Source organism: Manis pentadactyla, chromosome 3, assembly GCF_030020395.1.
Source record: "Manis pentadactyla isolate mManPen7 chromosome 3, mManPen7.hap1, whole genome shotgun sequence".
In the NCBI taxonomy this organism is placed as follows: domain Eukaryota; kingdom Metazoa; phylum Chordata; class Mammalia; order Pholidota; family Manidae; genus Manis; species Manis pentadactyla.
In genome coordinates, this window is record NC_080021.1 from 89,229,259 (window position 1) to 89,247,578 (window position 18,320).

General features: G+C 37.5%; 1 long non-coding RNA gene across 1 annotated transcript; it reads left to right on the forward strand.

Annotated features, from left to right (window-relative positions):
• The first annotated feature begins 11,062 nt into the window (after positions 1–11,062).
• Positions 11,063–17,199, forward strand: LOC130683159 (uncharacterized). The gene is made up of 3 exons (XR_008996771.1): positions 11,063–11,452; positions 15,578–15,643; positions 16,791–17,199. It is a non-coding gene; the product is annotated as an uncharacterized LOC130683159 (long non-coding RNA).
• Positions 17,200–18,320: the final 1,121 nt, after the last annotated feature.

Genomic DNA, 18,320 nt, shown 5'->3' on the forward strand with positions numbered 1-18,320 from the left:
TCTAGGCCAGATGTATTCACTGCTGAGTTTTATCAGACATACAGAGAAAACATAATACCCATTCTCCTTAAAGTTTTCCAAAAAATAGAAGAGGAGGGAATACTCCCAAACTCATTCTATGAAGCCAACATCACCCTAATGCCAAAACCAAGCAAAGACCCCACCAAAAAAGAAAACTACAGACCAATATCCCTGATGAACATAGATGCAAAAATACTCAACAAAATATTAGCAAACCGAATTTAAAAATACATCAAAAGGATCATATACCATGACCAAGTGGGATTCAACCCAGGGATGCAAGGATGGTACAACATTTGAAAATCCATCAACATCATCCACCACATCAACAAAAAGAAAGACAAAAACCACATGATCATCTCCATAGATGCTGAAAAAGCATTCGACAAAATTCAACATCCATTCATGATAATAACTCTCAGCAAAATGGGTATAGAGGGCAAGTACCTCAACATAATAACGGCCATATATGATAAGCCCATAGCCAATTTCATACAGAACAGTGAGAAGCTGAAAGCTTTTCCTCTGAGATCGGGGACAAGACAGGGATGCCCACTCACTCTCCCCACTGTTATTCAACATAGTACTGGAGGTCTTAGCCATGGCAATTAGACAAAACAAAGAAATACAACCAATCCAAATTGGTAAAGAAGTTGTTAAACTGTCACTATTTGCAGATGACATGATACTGTACATAAAAAGCCCTAAAGACTCCACTCCAAAACTACTAGTACTGGTATTGGAATACAGCAAAGTTGCAGGATACAAACTTAACACACAGAAATCTGTGGCTTTCCTATACACTAACAATGAACTTAAGAAAGAGAAATCAGGAGAACAATTCCATTCACAATTGCATCAAAAAGAATAAAAAACCTAGGAGTAAACCTAACCAAGGAAGTGAAAGACCTATACCCTGAAAACTATAAGACACTCTTAAGAGAAATTAAAGAGGACACTAGCAAATGGAAACTCATCCCATGCTCTTGGCTAGGAAGAATTAATACCATCAAAATGGCCATCCTGCCCAAAACAATATACAGATTTGATGCAATCCCTATCAAATTTCCAACAACATTCTTCAACGAACTGGAACTAATAGTTCAAAAATTCATATGGAAACACCAAAGACCCCGAATAGCCAAAGAAATCCTGAGAAGGAAGAACAAAGTGAGGGGGATCTCACTCCCCAACTTCAAGGTCTACTACAAAGCCACAGTAATCAAGACAGTTTGGTACTGGCACAAGAACAGAGCCACAGACCAGTGGAACAGAATAGAAACTCCAGACATTAACCCAAACATATATGGTCAATTAATATATGATAAAGGAGCCATGGACATACAATGGGGACATGACAGTCTCTTTAACAGCTGGTACTGGGAATACTGGACAGCTACATGTAAGAGAATGAAACTGGATCATTGTCTAACCCCATACACAAAAGTAAATTCGAAATGGATCAAACACCTGAATGTGAGTCATGAAACCATAAAACTCCTAGAAAAAAACATAGGCAAAAATCTCATGGACATAAACATGAGCGACTTCTTCATGAACATATCTCCCCAGGGCAAGGGAAACAAAAGCAAAAATTAACAAGTGGGACTATGTCAAGCTGAAAAGCTTCTGTACAGCAAAGGACACCTTCAATAGAACAAAAAGGTACCCTACAGTATGGGAGAATATATTAATAAATGACAGATCCTATAAAGGCTTGACATCCAAAATATATAAAGAACTCATGTACCTCAACAAACAAAAAGCAAATAATCCTATTAAAAAATGGGCAGAGGAGCTGAACAGACAGTTCTCCAAAGAAGAAATTCAGATGACCAACAGACACATAAAAGCATGCTCCACATCGCATCTTTCCACAGTCATCAGAGAAATGCAAATTAAAACCACAATGAGATATCACCTCACACCAATAAGGATCGCCACCATCCAAAAGACAAACAACAACACATGTTGGCGAGGTTGTGGAGAAAGGGGAACCCTCCTACACTGCTGGTGGGAATGTAAATTAGTTCAACCAATGTGGAAAGCAGTATGGAGGTTCCTCAAAAAGCTCAAAACAGACATACCATTTGATGCAGGAATTCCACTTCTAGGAATTTACCCTAAGAATGCAGCAGCCCAGTTGGAAAAAGACAAATGCACCCCTATGTTTATCACAGCACTATTTACAATAGCCAAGAAATGGAAGGAACCTAAATGTCCATCAGTAGATGAATGGATAAAGAAGATGTGGTACCTATACACAAAGGAGTATTATTCAGCCATAAGAAGAAAACAAATCCTACCATTTGCTACAGCATGGATGGAGCTAGAGGTTATTATGCTTAGTGAAATAAGCCAGGAAGAGAAAGATAAGTATCAAATGATTTCACTCATATGTGGAGTATAAGAATAAAGAAAAACTGAAGGAACAAAACAGCAGCAGAATCACAGAACCCAAGAATGGACTAACAGTTACCAAAGGGAAAGGGACTAGGGAGGATGGGTGGGAAGGGAGGGATAAGGGCTGGGAAAAATAGAGGGGGTATTACAATTAGCATGTATAATTAGCATGTAGGTGGGCATGGGGAGGGCTGTGCAACACAGTGAAGACAAGTAGTGATTCTACAGCATCTTACTACACTGATGGACAGTGACTGTAATGGAGTGTGTGGCGGGGACTTTGTGAAAGGGGGAGCCTAGTAAACATAATGTTCTTCATGTAATTGTAGGTTAATGATAACAACAACAAAAAGAACAACAACAACAAAAAAGACTGCCAGAACAGAGAAAAAAACAACTATTTCAGAAGAATTAATACAGAATCTTTAATGATTTTTTGAAGAAGGATTTGTACTTGGCCAGAAGACTCCATTTGTTTTCCTACTGCTGCAAGATAAACTAGGTGTGTTTTCATTAAGAAAGTACTCCTTGAATGAAAAAGTGCACAAATCCTTTTACTTAAATGGAAAACCCCCTAAGCACTTATAGTAGTGTAGGTGTGTGGGTCTATTTATATGTGAATGAAAGTGTTGACAGAAGACATATTTAAGTGGAATTCTGTGGATTTATTGATAAATACTCTACCCTGTATCACTTCATCTCTGGAAAAGATACAGCAACAAAGTAAAAATTCACAGACCTGCAGTTGCTGTCTGACTTTAGGAAGAAGTGAGAGAACAATATACCAAATTAAAAAATATATTTAAAAAATCCTGCATGAACCTGGAGGGAAGTCAGGGGAAAAATAGATACATAGAGCAAGAAAGAAGTAAAAATCATATTTTCCAGGTGATAAAGAAAAAAGAAAATAATGATGGAATTAGTTTCCCACCCCTTTCCTCATTAATAAAGAGAAATAAAAGAAGCTGATCCTTTTAATCCCCTCTTGAAATTGGCATAGTTCCTTATACATAAATTCACTATTAATTTCCTTTGTTATATTGATATAATTAGTACAGTACATATTGAATTGAATACATGTCCTCTTTAGCTAAAGGACAGAGGTCAAACCCCCCACCCCCACCCCTCAGTACTTCAGCAAAACCAGTATGTGGCAGAGGGTGCACTGAGCAGAGTGCTTCTTTACTAGAATTGGTACTACAGGAATCTTAACTGTGCCAGCTATTAATTTTCCTCAAGTTCTGACTACTCCCTCTCTCTAATTTGGTAGACACGCATTATCTTGAAAGAGATGTGAGTCAAACTGATCTTTTGCAGGACACATTTACAGATGTTTATGGTTCCAAACATCAACTTAAAGAGGAAGCCATCCTCATAACTGCTATATGTATGACAGGCCACATTAGAACTCCATTTTCCACAGCCTAGGATATCCCCCACCCACAGCCTGGATGGCACTGCCTCCTCTCCCACGTTCTCAAGACCTTTGACACTTGAATCTCCCACTCCAGGGACTGGGCAGAAGCCACACACCTTCCCCTGCTCAGATCCCTGAACATACACAGGTTCCCAGATTTTATCAGACAATATACTTATTTCTACTGGAGAGATCAGGGAAGACAACCAGCTGGGCAAAGAGGCTGTAGGCAAATACTTTTCTTGTGAGTAATACTGAACACAAAATTCAGGGCCAGCTGGTCTCACTGATTCCTAACCTCCTGATATAGATCATTCGCATAAACTAGTTGGTCTGATTTTCCTGGGGATGTCACTGGAACAGAATGATGTGAAGTCTTGAAGACGTGTTCTTACATTCTTCTCTTCTTTCAAAAGATAGAAGGAGGAAAGGAAGTAAGAAAGGCAGGCAGGCACAGTATGGGAGAATATATTTGTAAAAGACATTATCTGACAAGGGGTTAACATGCAAAATATATAAAGAGCTCACATACCTCAACACCCAAAAAGCAAATAACCCAATTAAAAAATGGGTGGAGAATATGAACAGACAATTCTCCAAAGAAAAAATTCAGATGGCCAACAGGCACATGAAAAGATGCTCCACATCGCTAATTATCAGGGAAATGCAAATTAAAACCACAATGAGATATCACCTCACACCAGTTAGGATGGCTAGCATTGAAAAGACTAAGAACAACAAATGCTGGTGAGGATGCAGAGGAAGGGGAACCCTCCTACACTGCTGGTGGGAATGTAAGCTAGTTCAACCGTTGTGGGAAGCAATATGGAGGTTCCTCAAAAACTAAAAATAGAAATACCATTTGACCCAGGAATTCCACTCCTAGGAATTTACCCAAAGAAAACAAGTTCTCAGATTCAAAATGACATATGCACCCCTATGTTTATTGCAGCACTGTTTACAATAGCCAAGAAATGGAAGTAACCTAACTGTCCATCAGTAGATGAATGGATAAAGAAGAGGTGGTACATATACACATGGAATACTGGAATACTATTCAGCCATAAGAAAGAAACAAATCCTACCATTTGCAATAATATGGATGGAGCTAGAGGGTATTATGCTCAGTGAAATAAGCCAGGTGGAGAAAGACAAGTACCAAATGATCTCCCTCATTTGTGCAGTATAACAACAAAGCAAAACTGAAGGAACAAAACAGAAGCAGACTCACAGACTCCAAGAAGGGACTAGTGATTACCAAAGGGGAGAGGTGGAGGAGGGCAGGTGGGGAGGGAGGGAGAAGGGGATTGAGGGGTACTATGATTAGTACACATGGTGTGGGGGTAGGTCATAGAGAAGACAGTGTAGCACAGAGAAGAAAAGTAGTGACTGTGTGGCATCTTACTGCACATATGGACAGTGACTGCAATGGGGTATTGGGGGGACTCGATAATATGGGTGAATGTACTAACCACGTTGTCTTTCATGTGAAGCCTTCATGAGAGTGTATATCAGTGATACTTCAATTAAGGGAAAAAAGAAAAGAAAAGAAAGGCAGGCAGGCAAAACTGCCAGGAGTGCTGGTCCACTGAATTTTTGATAAGGAAAGCTTAGCCCCAGAAGAATATAGGATGTTTGTACAGTGAACCACCAGTTCTATAAACTTGTCACCTAAGAAACCACTTTGGCCACATAGCTTGCCAGGGCGTATATTCTTTCAAAACCAAAGCAGGCATAGCTAATCCACTCTCCCAGCAACCACTCAGCAGGTTGCAGTGACTACAGGGCCATTATTCCCTCCAGCCAGGCATAAAAGTACTGGCTGAGTATACAGGGAGGTTTGTTTAATGGTTAAGATCAGAGCCCATGTAACCAAGGCCCACAGGGAATCAAAAGAGAAAATTCTTTACAGTAGGTGGAGATAGTGCCTTCTGGGACAGAAAACTCTTAATGTACTGTCATTATATGAAGAGAGTTTTTTTCTTAGTCTTTGGTGAATCCATTATTGAGTTTATTTCCAGGGTTAGACATCTGCTAAGCATGCCTTTAACAGTAACTACTTTCAAATGAAGGACTTTAAATTTAACTTTACCCAAGCATATTAGCACACATGACAGAAGAGCCTTTCAATTTTCTTTGGTATACATTGCACCCTTGTGGGAAATGACTGCCAAGTATGGGAGTTGGAGGTCATTTCTGTCTCCCTATTCAGGATCTGTGGGGAAAAGGGCTCACTCACTCTACACAGCATTGAAGTCATACAATTAGATGAGATGACTAAAATCTTTGAAAACCTTACAGAAGGCAAGGACAGATTCCTATTAGAAGGGTTAAGTAAGCAGGGGATTGCCAATCACGAATAACTTCTAAAGGGCAGCAACTTACGTTATCGCCTCTGATAAAGGAATGTGATAACTGCTTTATCAAGAGACTCAGTTCAAATATGGGAATTTATTTCTATTTCATGTAGTTACATTGTCAAACTTTTAGAAAATATCCCTTGGAATAAATCAATGACTATTATGTGTTCCATAAGCATTGAGTTCAGCACTATGGCTTTCCTGTATGTACATGGCACGAGTGAAATGTTTCTTGACTGAAACAGGATTCTGTTTGTTGGATGCGGAAACTGCTTTACCTTCCTGAAATTAGTAAAATATACACATAAACCTCATGTCAGCTTTGATACTTCATCAGGCATGCTGTTATAACCTGTTCCTAAGTAATCTAAGTTCAATTATTTGAATTATTTTATAGAAAAAGTGTTATTTTATCTTTAAACCTATATAGAAGTATGTATCTTCATACATTGAAATTTACAATATTTGTAATGATGTCTGCCAATATCATTTTTTTAGAGTGCTAACACCAATTACTATTCTTGTGCTAATGAAAATGATTGAAATTCTGCATTCTCCAGGGAAGGAAACAGGCACTATAATACGGCAGTGACTTTTCTGATCATTTAATACAGGACTGCTCTCTTTTCAAAGTAGTAACACTTCCTATGAAATTATTAATTATTATACAGTCTATACTTTACTTATTTTTTTAATTACATATAAATTGCCCTGGAAAAAATTATGCACTAAACTTATTTTTGAACATAGGTCTCTTTTGTGAGGTAAATGAGGACGAGATTGCTGACTTTTTAGGCTGTTTGATGATCCTTTTTAGGAGACTTCATCAATATGATTCTTGTTGACAGCTAACTCAGATGTTTTTCAAAACTTGTGCGGAGAAAAAAAAATCCTTGTTCCTGGAAGAAAAACAAAGAACAACTAGCAAAAAGAATGAGATTTAAAAAACAGCCTGTTAAATTTCTGTCTGCTTTTAACAAAATTCTAAGTTAGTAACACAAATATTCTAAATTTATCTTTCAGAAATTTTAATACCTTTGTAAACTTCCAAACATAAATTCTAGGAAGGCTTTCTGCTTTCCCATTGGTCTCTCACCAAAACCAGTCTACTTTGTAGCCTGACACATGGATTGATGGAAACTATTGAAGTAATAAATAGTAAGCAGCTAAGAATTTAAAAGGCAGAAGAGACTGTACAGAATTTCTTTCCCATGTATAATATTCTATATTTATTTTATTCATGAAATATATCTGCTTAATTTGAAGTGATATTAACTAAAGTCATATTTGGGTTCTACCAAAAATCACTTTTCCAACTCCCTCCATTAGAAAAAATCAACGATTACAAGTTGTTCCCCTGTTTTTTCAATGACTGAGCAATTGCCATTTCTATCATAAAGACCATGAATGCATACCATTCCAAAAAGGAAACTCCAACAAACAGAAAAATAGAAATACAATGGGTTTGCTAATTTAAGAATCTACTTCAACCACTGGTAAAAGAATATATTAAAATGAATCAATTGAAAACATATTGTGTATTTTTTCCTATCTGTTTATCTGGAGACAAATAAATTCCATGATGTCAGCCATTGCAAGATGACATGTTCCTCATCTTACTCATCATGGAATGTCACTGCAAGAAAGTGAAAGAGTAATTCCAGATGAAAGTAAACCCAACAGTTGAAGAAGAATTCCCTTATTAACTTAATTGATTCCAATAATGAAATGCAACATTTTCAAATGTTTTTTGTTATACTTAACTTAAATGTAACATTAGATTCAGAATAATGTATTAAGCCAGAATATCAGAAATGATGGGAAATTAGAAAAAAAAATCCTTTATCAAATGTTACTACCTATGGTGGAAACTAAGAGGAACATGTGTGAGCACATTCCTATGAATTCTCTTGATGCTTATATGAAGATGGGACAAATAGCATTCTACCCCCTACACTGATGAGTTCCCCAAAAACCACTGTTATCCTTTTTAGGTAAATTTAACACACTGAAATGAGACTCTAAGGTTTATGAAATTGTGACATATAATTTGAATGAGTTAATTGTAAGTTTAGAGTCACTGAAATATTAGGTAAGTATTTCTCTGTACTTGTGTTGCTAGGCACATTCATTTTACATATATTTTAGTTTTATTGAGACATAGGAATAATTTACCAGTTGTATTAAGAATTTTAAGCAAAAGTCTGGAAAGTGAATGCCAAGGTTAGAGCAGCTGGAAAACCACACCCCCCCAGGCATTCTGTTTACCAGAAATGTGACCTCTGTGTCTAGGAAGCACTTTGGTGGCTTCTCTTACATGAGGGCAAAGCCACCTCGGGGATGATGCTTCTCGGGGCAAGAACCCTGAACACTGAAGACCTCTTCCTCTGCTCTCTCAGTCTCTACAGCCAAAGAACTGGTATTCCCAGATGAGAGCTCATTTTGCACAGAAGAAAAGCAAGGATGGGAAAAAGCATTTATATTGTGTTTTTAATTAATTTAAGCAGGGTAAAAATTACATTTTGCTGTATCTGGTATGTTAATTGTTAACCTTTGACATAGCTTTAAGAGCTTTGCCATTGCATTAGTTACATACTGACATGGCATTTAAACAAAGACATTCCTTTTCTCCCAGGTTTTCCTATGATCCATAAAGGTGGTTTCAGCTAAAGACCTTAGTTGTTTCAATGAGACATAAAATTCACAAATATTAATAATTAAATGTCATTGTGTATATTTATCATCTTTTAAATGAAGAAATCTTTATTAAGCACTTATTATTTACTCAATAATGCTAAGGGCTGCTCTTTATTGGGTAAAGTATGTGTCAGGTACATGGACATACCAATTGTATGGACAAGTTATCCATACAGCTATGTCACACAAGCGGTACATACCTAAGCACAGTAAACACAATGACATGCCATGATAAGCAATGAATTACCATCTCAGTTACAACTCTCCAGGTTAGTGAGTATAGTCAAACTCAGATATTGTTTTCTCAGTCTGTCTGAGCTCAAAGTGTCATTCTCACTGCCTGTGTGATAGGCTCTCATCTTATCTGTGCTTCATAATATTTAGAGTTTCAAAGACTAAAGTTCAGTTTTTGCAACCAAAGATTTTTCATGAATTTATAAGCTTTCAGATTTCCCATGTAAGGTGCTTGGAAGTCACTATGTCACCCCAACACCAAACAAATGCTGAACAGATTGAAAAATCAACAACTCTTCTTGGATCTGTAAGAGGGGAGGACACAGGGTGAGTACCCAACTCCAGCCCTCTCTAATCACCCTGTTCCAACTAAAAGAGAAGAGGAAAAACTAAAAAACATGTGTTTATATTCACAGTGCAGAGGCAAAGACCACTAAAAGACTGAGACCTACTCACAGACACAATGCTTCCTGCCCCCAACACCTCACATCACTATAAGCCTACTTAGAGCAGTTGACTTGACCCAAGACATCATGTCTGGCTATCAAGAAAAGAACCAAAGGCCATATTAAAAGGTAAACAGAAACAAAAACAATTGAAGAGACACAGGCAATGTCTTGCTTGAGGATTTCAGCCCTGGGCAAGTTCACTGTGGATTCAGTGAGACCAACAAATGGCAATGGAATGTTCTTGGACTAAACGGGTTCACACCTGGCTTTATTCTTATGGCAGTAGGTTGAGCACTAGAATCACATCTGCATCCAGCAGTCTTCAGGTCCATAATCCACCTCCATCTCTGCCTCTGCTCAGAGGACTGGGCAGAGCCCTTTATATGGTGATTCAGTCAACAATAGCTTATTGCCTATGAGTGTGGAAGCACTAGCCTAGCAGTAGGCCAATTACATCGTTGAGTAGTTTAGGATCAGGTAAGGATCTTGGCCATAGGAACTTCCATTTTCCCCACATAGAACAAGCATCAGAACCAGACATGACAGGAATTTGGAATTATCAGTCTGGGAATTTAAAACAACCATGATTAATATGCCAAAGTCTCTGGTGGAGAAAGTTAACAGCATGCAATAAGAGAAGGAAATGTAAGCCAAGAGATGTAAGTCCCAAGAAAGAATCAAAAAGAAATTCTTGAGAGCAAAAGCACTGTAACAGAGATGAAGAATACCTCTGATCAGGTTATTAGCAGATTGCACACAGCTGAGGAAAGAATCTCTGAGCTTGAGGACACATCAATAGAAACCTCTAAAACGCAAAAGAAAAGAGACCAAAGAATGATAAAAAACCAGAATTGAATATTGAAGAACAGTGGGACAATGTAGAGAAAATGAAAGTTCCTATGGCCAGGATTTTCACCTGATCTTGATTGGCTTGCTCTCTGCACATGTGTGAGCAATATGTTATTATTGACTGTGTGTAAAGAGCTCCACCCAGTGCTCTGGACTATGTGGTTGCAGGAGAGCAGAGGCTGGAGTGGTGGCAGTGTGTAGGACAGAGATTGAGATAGGGGTGGGAAGGGGTGGAGAGGCCCAGAAGCAGAGACCTGCTTGCTGCATGTAGAGTTGCTCTGAGGCAGATGGGATTCTAGTGCTTGTCCTGCCACTGTGGGAATAAAGTTGGGTATAAACCTTTTCAGCCCAAGAAAGTTCCATTGTTAATTTTCGGTCTCACTGAATCAAGAAAGAACTTGCCTGGGGCTGAAACCCACTGGCAACACAAAAGGTATACAAAATGTATAATATACACATAATGGGAACATGAGGAGAAGACAGAGAAAAAGGAACAGAAGAAATATTTGAAAGAACTGTAACTAGGATTTCCCAAATTAATGTCAGACACCCAATCACAGATCCAGGAAGCTCTTAGAAAACAGCAAGCAGGATAAGTGCCAAAAACATTACATTTAGGCATATCATTTTCAAACTAAGGGAAATCAAACACAAACAAAAACTCTGAAAGAAGCCAGAAGGAGGGGGAAAAAGCTTTACCTATAGAAGAACAAAGATAAGAATTACATCAGCCTTCTCCTCAGACACCATGCAAGCAAGAAGATAGTGGAGTGGAATATTTAAACTGCTGAGAAAAAGAAACCTCCAACCTGGAATTGTGTTCCCTGTGAAATTATCCTTCAAAGGTGAAGGGAAAAAATGACATTTTCAAACAAACAAAACCTGAGGGACTTTGTTGACAGTAGCCCTGACTTACAGGAAATGTTAACAGAAGTTCTTTGTTGAGAAGGAAAATGATAAAGGTCATTAACTTGGATCAGCATAAAGAAGGGAATATCAGTGGAGAAGGCATATTGGAGGAGGTAAAACAAAAACTTTTATTTTTCTTATTTTTAATATGACAGATTACAGTTTATTCAAAACAATAATGTATTTGACTATGCTTAGGTATAGAATATATATGTATGTGTGTATGTATATATATCAGCTAATGTATGCTTCTATACAAATGAAATGAATGGCAGCAAATGATAAAAGGATGGGAGAGAGGAAAAGGTAGATTTTGTTATTATAAGACATACTACCTGTGAAGTGTTTAGTGTTACTTGAAAGTAGAGCTGGATTCACTATAACTGTACATTGTAAATTCTAGGGCAGCCACTAAAATAAGCAAAAAAAAAGTACAATAGATATGTTTATAAAGGAGAGAAAATGCAATCATACAAAATGTTTGATTAAACATTTTAGATGATTAATCAAACATTTGATTAAAAAGAGTGGAAGATAAAAACAGAAACAAAGAACAAGGGCAACAAATTGAAAACAGTAAAGATGTGGTAGATATTAATTCAACTATGTCAATAATCACTTTAAAAGTCAGTGGTATAAAAGACAGAGATTATCAGAGTGGATTAAAAAAGACTCAACTATATGTTTCTACAAGAAACCCCCTTTAAATTTTAAGACATAAATAGATTGAAATTAAATGGATGGGGGAAAAGATGCCATGCTTACACTAATCAAAAGAAAGCAGGAGTAGCTATATTAATTTCAGATGCAGCAGACTTTAAAACAAGTAGAGTTATCACAGATAAAGAAGGGCATTACCTACTGATAAAGGGGTCAAGAAGATATAACAAATTCTCCAACAAGAGATAACAACCCTTAACATGTATGCACCTAAGAACAGCACACCTAGCTATGCAAGGCAGAAACTGATAGAACTGTCAGAAGTAGGTGAATGCACTAGGATAACTGGCAATGTCAACACCCCTCACAGAAATGGGCAGATCCAGTAGGCAAAAGATCAGTAAGAACATAGTTGAACTCAATTACAATATCAATTAACAGGTAAAACAGATATCTACACACTACTTCATCCAAGAACAGCAGAATAAACCATATCTTAACAAATTTAAAAGAACAGAAATTATGTAATGTCAGCTCACAGACCATGACACAGTTAAACTAGAAACCAGTAAGAGAAATATAACTGGAAAATCTCCAAACAAGTAGAGATTAAATAACACACTTCTAAATAATATACAGGTCAAAGAAAAAATATCTGGAAATATTTAAAGAATGTTTTCAACTAAATGAGAATGAAAATGCAACTTACCAAAATTTGTGGGATGCAGCAATAGCAGTACTTGAGGAAATGTATAGCATTGAACCCATCTATTAGAAAAGAAGAAATATCTAAAATCAAGCATTTAAGTTTCCACCTCAGGAAACCAAACTAATGAATATGAAAATAAAAGTTTCATGTCAGTTTTGATATCTAAATACCATATTATATACACAGACCCTGTGAAGAAACAATATACATTACTCTATAAATTTATTAATCACATATATATTTATATGTTTATATGTAATCGGTTATATATATACTAAATATATATGATTTACATAATTGCTATCTGAATTTTACTTCATTGGACAGAAAAATATTATTTTACCATTGTTCAAATAATGGAGGAGGACAGACATATGAATAAAACAAAACTGGATATTAGAAATCATGGCAAGATAAATGGGATTTTACTTTCATTTGACCATGGTTTTACCTGAAAAATAAGAAAATCTTGACTTGGAATGGTTCAGGAACAGAGTCCTGAGTTCCCTCTATCAAAACATTTGTCTATAATCTAGTAACACTGTTGACAATAGGTTACTCCCTCAAATATTTTTAACTTTTTCTCTCATGTTCAATAATGACTGTGACCCACACAGTCATTATTGGTTTCACTTCACTCCTACAGTGAAAATGCTTGTGCGAAGGTTGCTAATAAGCTACAACGGCCTAAAGGGTAAATGCCTTCATTTTAATTGGCTTCTAGGCAACTTTTAGCACAAGAGATTATGCCTTATGTTCAAAACATTTCCTTCTTTTGCTTCTGTGATACTACACATAACTGGCTTTCCTCCTTCCTCACAAGCCAACTTCTTGGTCTCCTTTGCTGACTCCTACCTAGAGATCTAACAGGGCTTTTCTTTGGGCATGTTTCTTTTCCTTGTATATAGTCACTGACTGATGCTTCTTCCAGGTCCCTGATGTTAGGAAAAATCTGCGTGCTGAAGATGATCAAATGCATCTCCCCAGTCCTTACCTTCTCTTAAGCTCCTGACTCCTCTATCTATACCCATGTGCTCACCTGATACTTCTTGTATCTATTGTTTAAATCAGGAAAAGAATTCATGATTCTGTTCCAAAACTTGTTCCTCTCATGTATTCTCCATCTTCAAAAATAGCAATAACATCCTTGTAGTGATTCAGTCCAAACATCTAGGAGATATTCTTAATTTCTTCCTCCTTTGATTCCCCCAATCCAAGCCAATCAGAAGGCCTCCTGCATGCATTTCAAAACTACTGACTTCTGTGCAGCTTCTGTCCAACTCCAGGGATGATAATTTCAGGGTTAGTGATATTACCAAGGACCCAATTTTCTCCCACCCTTCCAAAGGACAGTTTTAGACCAAAAGATGTTCGGAGGCCTCTTTTACTTCAATTGTGCTTGATGTTAATTGCCAGGTTGTACGTTTTTCTCTTGTGTTTTGGGAATACACATTACAAAAAAGATCACAGTGGTCTAGCTAGTGAAGTTTGAAGGGAATATGAATGCCACAGAGAGGATAAAGGAATATATTCATATGAGGTAAAAGAAAGAGAAAGAAAGAGGGAGGGATGGAAAGATGAAGGGAGGAAAGAAGAAAATGGAAACCTATAGCAAATCTGACCTGAAAAATTATAGTCTCAGAACAAACTGTTAAATAATTGTTAAATGAATACAGGGTCAATAAAACAAAAAAGGAAAAATAAATCACATAGAATTTTATTTGCCAGAGATTAGCATATTTAGTATTTTATCATATTTCCTTCTAGTCTTTTTTATATTAATATGTATGTTTATTTTTATATGGTGTGATCTTTTTCTCTAATATATATACATCCTAGTTTTTCACTTAACATAGGAAAATAATCTTTACCAACAACTTCTTTAATGGTTATATGAACCTTATCTATTAATAAGTCACAATTTATTTAGCCACGTTGCTAGTATGCATGTGAGTGTGTGTGAGTGTGTGTGTGTGTGTGTGTGACCTTGCTGACATAATAAACCATTTACATAAAGGATCCCAAACTGTGTTTAATACGTAACAGCTAAGCACCTCAAATAGAAGCTTTTGGTTAAACATTAAATAGAAATAAACACATATGCGTTTAAAACAGTCAGACTTTATTTCAGTTATAGACTTATCTGGAGTGGAGGCACACACAAACAGTTTTATAATTAGCATTCAGTATGTTAGCAAATACATAAGAAATTCTATATTATCCCTAAACCTCATTGTGAACTATAGATTTCACTACTTACTCTTTCAGTAACTGTGCTTTAAAAATAGTTAATAAAAAACAAAAAAAACAAAAACCCAAAATGTACTGTTTTGCTTGTATTTTGCCCTCTTTGCCCATATTCTGGAGTTTCTTAAACAGGAATCAGAAAAAGAGAAAGGGATACAAATAAGAAAGAACAGCCCACCCCCAGATGACACACTGTGAAAGTGGACACAACTTCATCAGCAAGGCAGGCAGAAATCCTTGATTGCAGGACGTGGCCCTAGGGACAGACTCTGGTCAGGAACAGAAATGCAGTAGTTTTTACATACAGCTGTCGAGGAAGCAGAACTTCCTGTGTTTGACATTTTTAGTTTAGTTGAATAAAAAGAAAAAAAGGAAGTGGTGCTCTCTGCCACTTTCTCAGACTATCTCAATACTGCACATGAGCGAGAGAGACCAGCAAACTGCAGGTGCAGCAGAGGCAGTGACCAAATCACTCGGGAAATACTTTGGGGCAGTAATAATTTTTAAGAAAGTGTAACTTAGTGCAATGGTTATTTACTTTTCATTTCACTCTTACTCTAGATTTTTATTTCCTACACATTTCCCCTGGGAGATCTAAAATGCTTTATATATTCTTCTTCAGCTCTTCAAAGGCTTTATCATAGGTCAATTCAGTGAGATACAGTTTCCTTCAAATGCTGGAGAGAAGGTAAGAACACGGAAGGACATTTTATATTTCACCACTTCTAGAAGACAATTTTCTCATGCACTATTTATTTAGAATTGTTGCCTCTAATGTTCTTGTCCCCTAAGGCTTTTTAAGATTCTCTTACTCTACTGGTATGAACAATACGGTACAAGCATAAAGATAACATCACTTCTAATTTAATGTCAGTTATTGAAATCTGCAAGAAATTTTCTCTTAATGCTAAAAGATGGAGGATCCTTCAGAACAAGATACAGTTCCAGAGTCACTGATAGAAGGTACTGTGATATTTTCTTAAATATGAATTTGTGTGGGAAGGAACATAACTATCCAATCACAACGAGCATGAAGCTGAAGGAAGAGAATGAAAAAGAAAGTCTTAGATACTACCTACTACAGTACTGTGTTTTTAAAAAATTCAGAATATTTCCCACAGTTTCTCATTGGTCACCACAAAGAAGTGGTGATGAGAGAAAAGAGTTTCTGTAAAACGTAGCATTCAGAAGGGCCTTCTGTTCAGTTCTGTGACCAGATAAGTCCATTCTCTGTCACTGGGAGTGGATCCCTTAGTGACTGCAGTTGGGTGCGGGTGGGAACTCACCTTGAGAGATCATTCATAAGAATGATGCCATAGAATGTGATTGAGTTCTGTCCTCCCTAGAAGGTGACAAGATGCTGAAAAGATAACCCTGATGAGAGGTTGGAGGATGTATACAAAAATGTAAACGTGCATTTCCTGGTGTTTAAATTGTTTAAATGAAGAGGAAGAGAGACCTCTACACAGAGCGAACCATCTGATGGTGCCTGTAGAGAGGCCAGGAATCATTTAAACCCAAACAAACAAGCCCCCAGAGGGGGAAAAGAAGGGAACCAGAGGTAAAGAGAAATAAGGGAGTGTGAACCAGAAGGGTTATCTGACGAAACAGCTTTCACAGAGGACCTCATAACAGGCAAGGTCCCAGCACTCCCAGGAACAGGTGTGAGGCCACCACCAGAGATCTTTGGGGAATTTCAGTGCTGAGGGGAACCTGACAGCCAAGTAGTACAAAGGAGAGAACAGGAGTCACTGCCCCCTGCCAGACATTACCCCACTAGTCTGAGGCCATGTTTATGAGAGTGGCCGCAAAAATCTAACATTCTTCTCTTCCAGGTGTGGGAGGTGAGATAAAATGCATATGCTGTGTCCAGGGGTTTTAAAATGGAGCTGGGAGACCATTAAGGAGGTGGGCCTGGTGTGCATCTCACTGGTGGAACCATGAACTTTGAGCTTGGCCAAACCGCAGCCAGTCCAAGACCTCAGCCCCGACTCCAGTACCTTGCTACAGTAAGAGACTTTGCTTGGTGACTGCCTTGGCAACCAATTATGTGTAGCCAAGATTAGCTTTCTGCCTCCAAAGCCAATCAGAATCTTTGTAAACAATGTATACACGCATTCCCTTTTGTCTTTAAAAAGCCCTACCTTTTGTTCCCTAAAGGAACAAAATTTGGGTTGCTACCCGAATCTATGCTCTCCGAATTGCAATTCTGAGACTCCAAATAAATGCTTTTGTTTTATTTCATTCTCTCAGTGGACACAGCTTACAGCAGGTAGGCTGGATCTAGATCAGAAACCCCAGTAACCCCAGGATCTCTCCTGGGGCTTGGTTGTGGGACCTGGAGGGGTGGTGAGGGTTTGTGGGTGAGGACTGAGAGATATGTCTGTGACTTACTCAACAGCACATCTTTCTGTCCTTAGGCTGCTGCTTTTATTGTCCTGTGTCCCAGCTCGAGGAGTGAAAGGGGATCACATTTTACAACCTTTAGCTCATTTAATATCTAAAGTGGTTATTATCATCCCCATTTCTTAGGTGATAATAACAACTGTGGCTACTAATTACTGAGCAGTTATTCTGGTCAGGCACTATTATGAGAATTATATATGTGCTTTGTCATTAATTCTCACAATGACTTTGTGAAATAGGATAATGGTATTGTTCCTACTGTATGGATGAGGAAAATGAGACACAAATAAGTAACTTGTCCAAGGTCAACAGCTAAAGAATATTGGAATTAGGATTTCAATTTTAGTACTCTGATGGCAAAAATCTATGCTCCTGACAAGGAGGGAAATTGAGGCTCAAAGGGTGAAATCACATCCTCAAAGTCTCACAGTGAGTTGGAACTTGAACTCAGGTGCTCTCACACCGAAGCACTTTCTGCTATGCCATGCTAGAGAAGAGACAGGAAAGAGGGTAGGGTCTCAATTTTGGAGGTAAAATGACACACACATATATAGACATGCTTTTCACCTTGAAAGAACGTGAACAACTTGTTGAAGCCTTTTTGCCTGTCTTTCCTACAGCGTCTTTAGGATCTTGTCAGTTGAAAAATGCAGTTATTACTTGAAGTTAGAAAAAAATGCTATGCATTTCTGAGTATCATACATGAAAAACACCAAGTCTCCCTGAAATGTTTACTTCACTAGTTTCCATTACTTATGGTAACACAGCATGACACTTTCTATTCATAAATTTCTCTATAACGTAATGTGCTGTTCATCTTCATTCCTGAAGATTTTTCATGGTAATTCTGCACCATACACTGAAGACATACAGCGCTCAGTGTTTATGTACTCAATCTTTAATGCAAAACAAAAACATAAAACCAAACATCATAGTAAAGGCCAAATAAATATATAAAA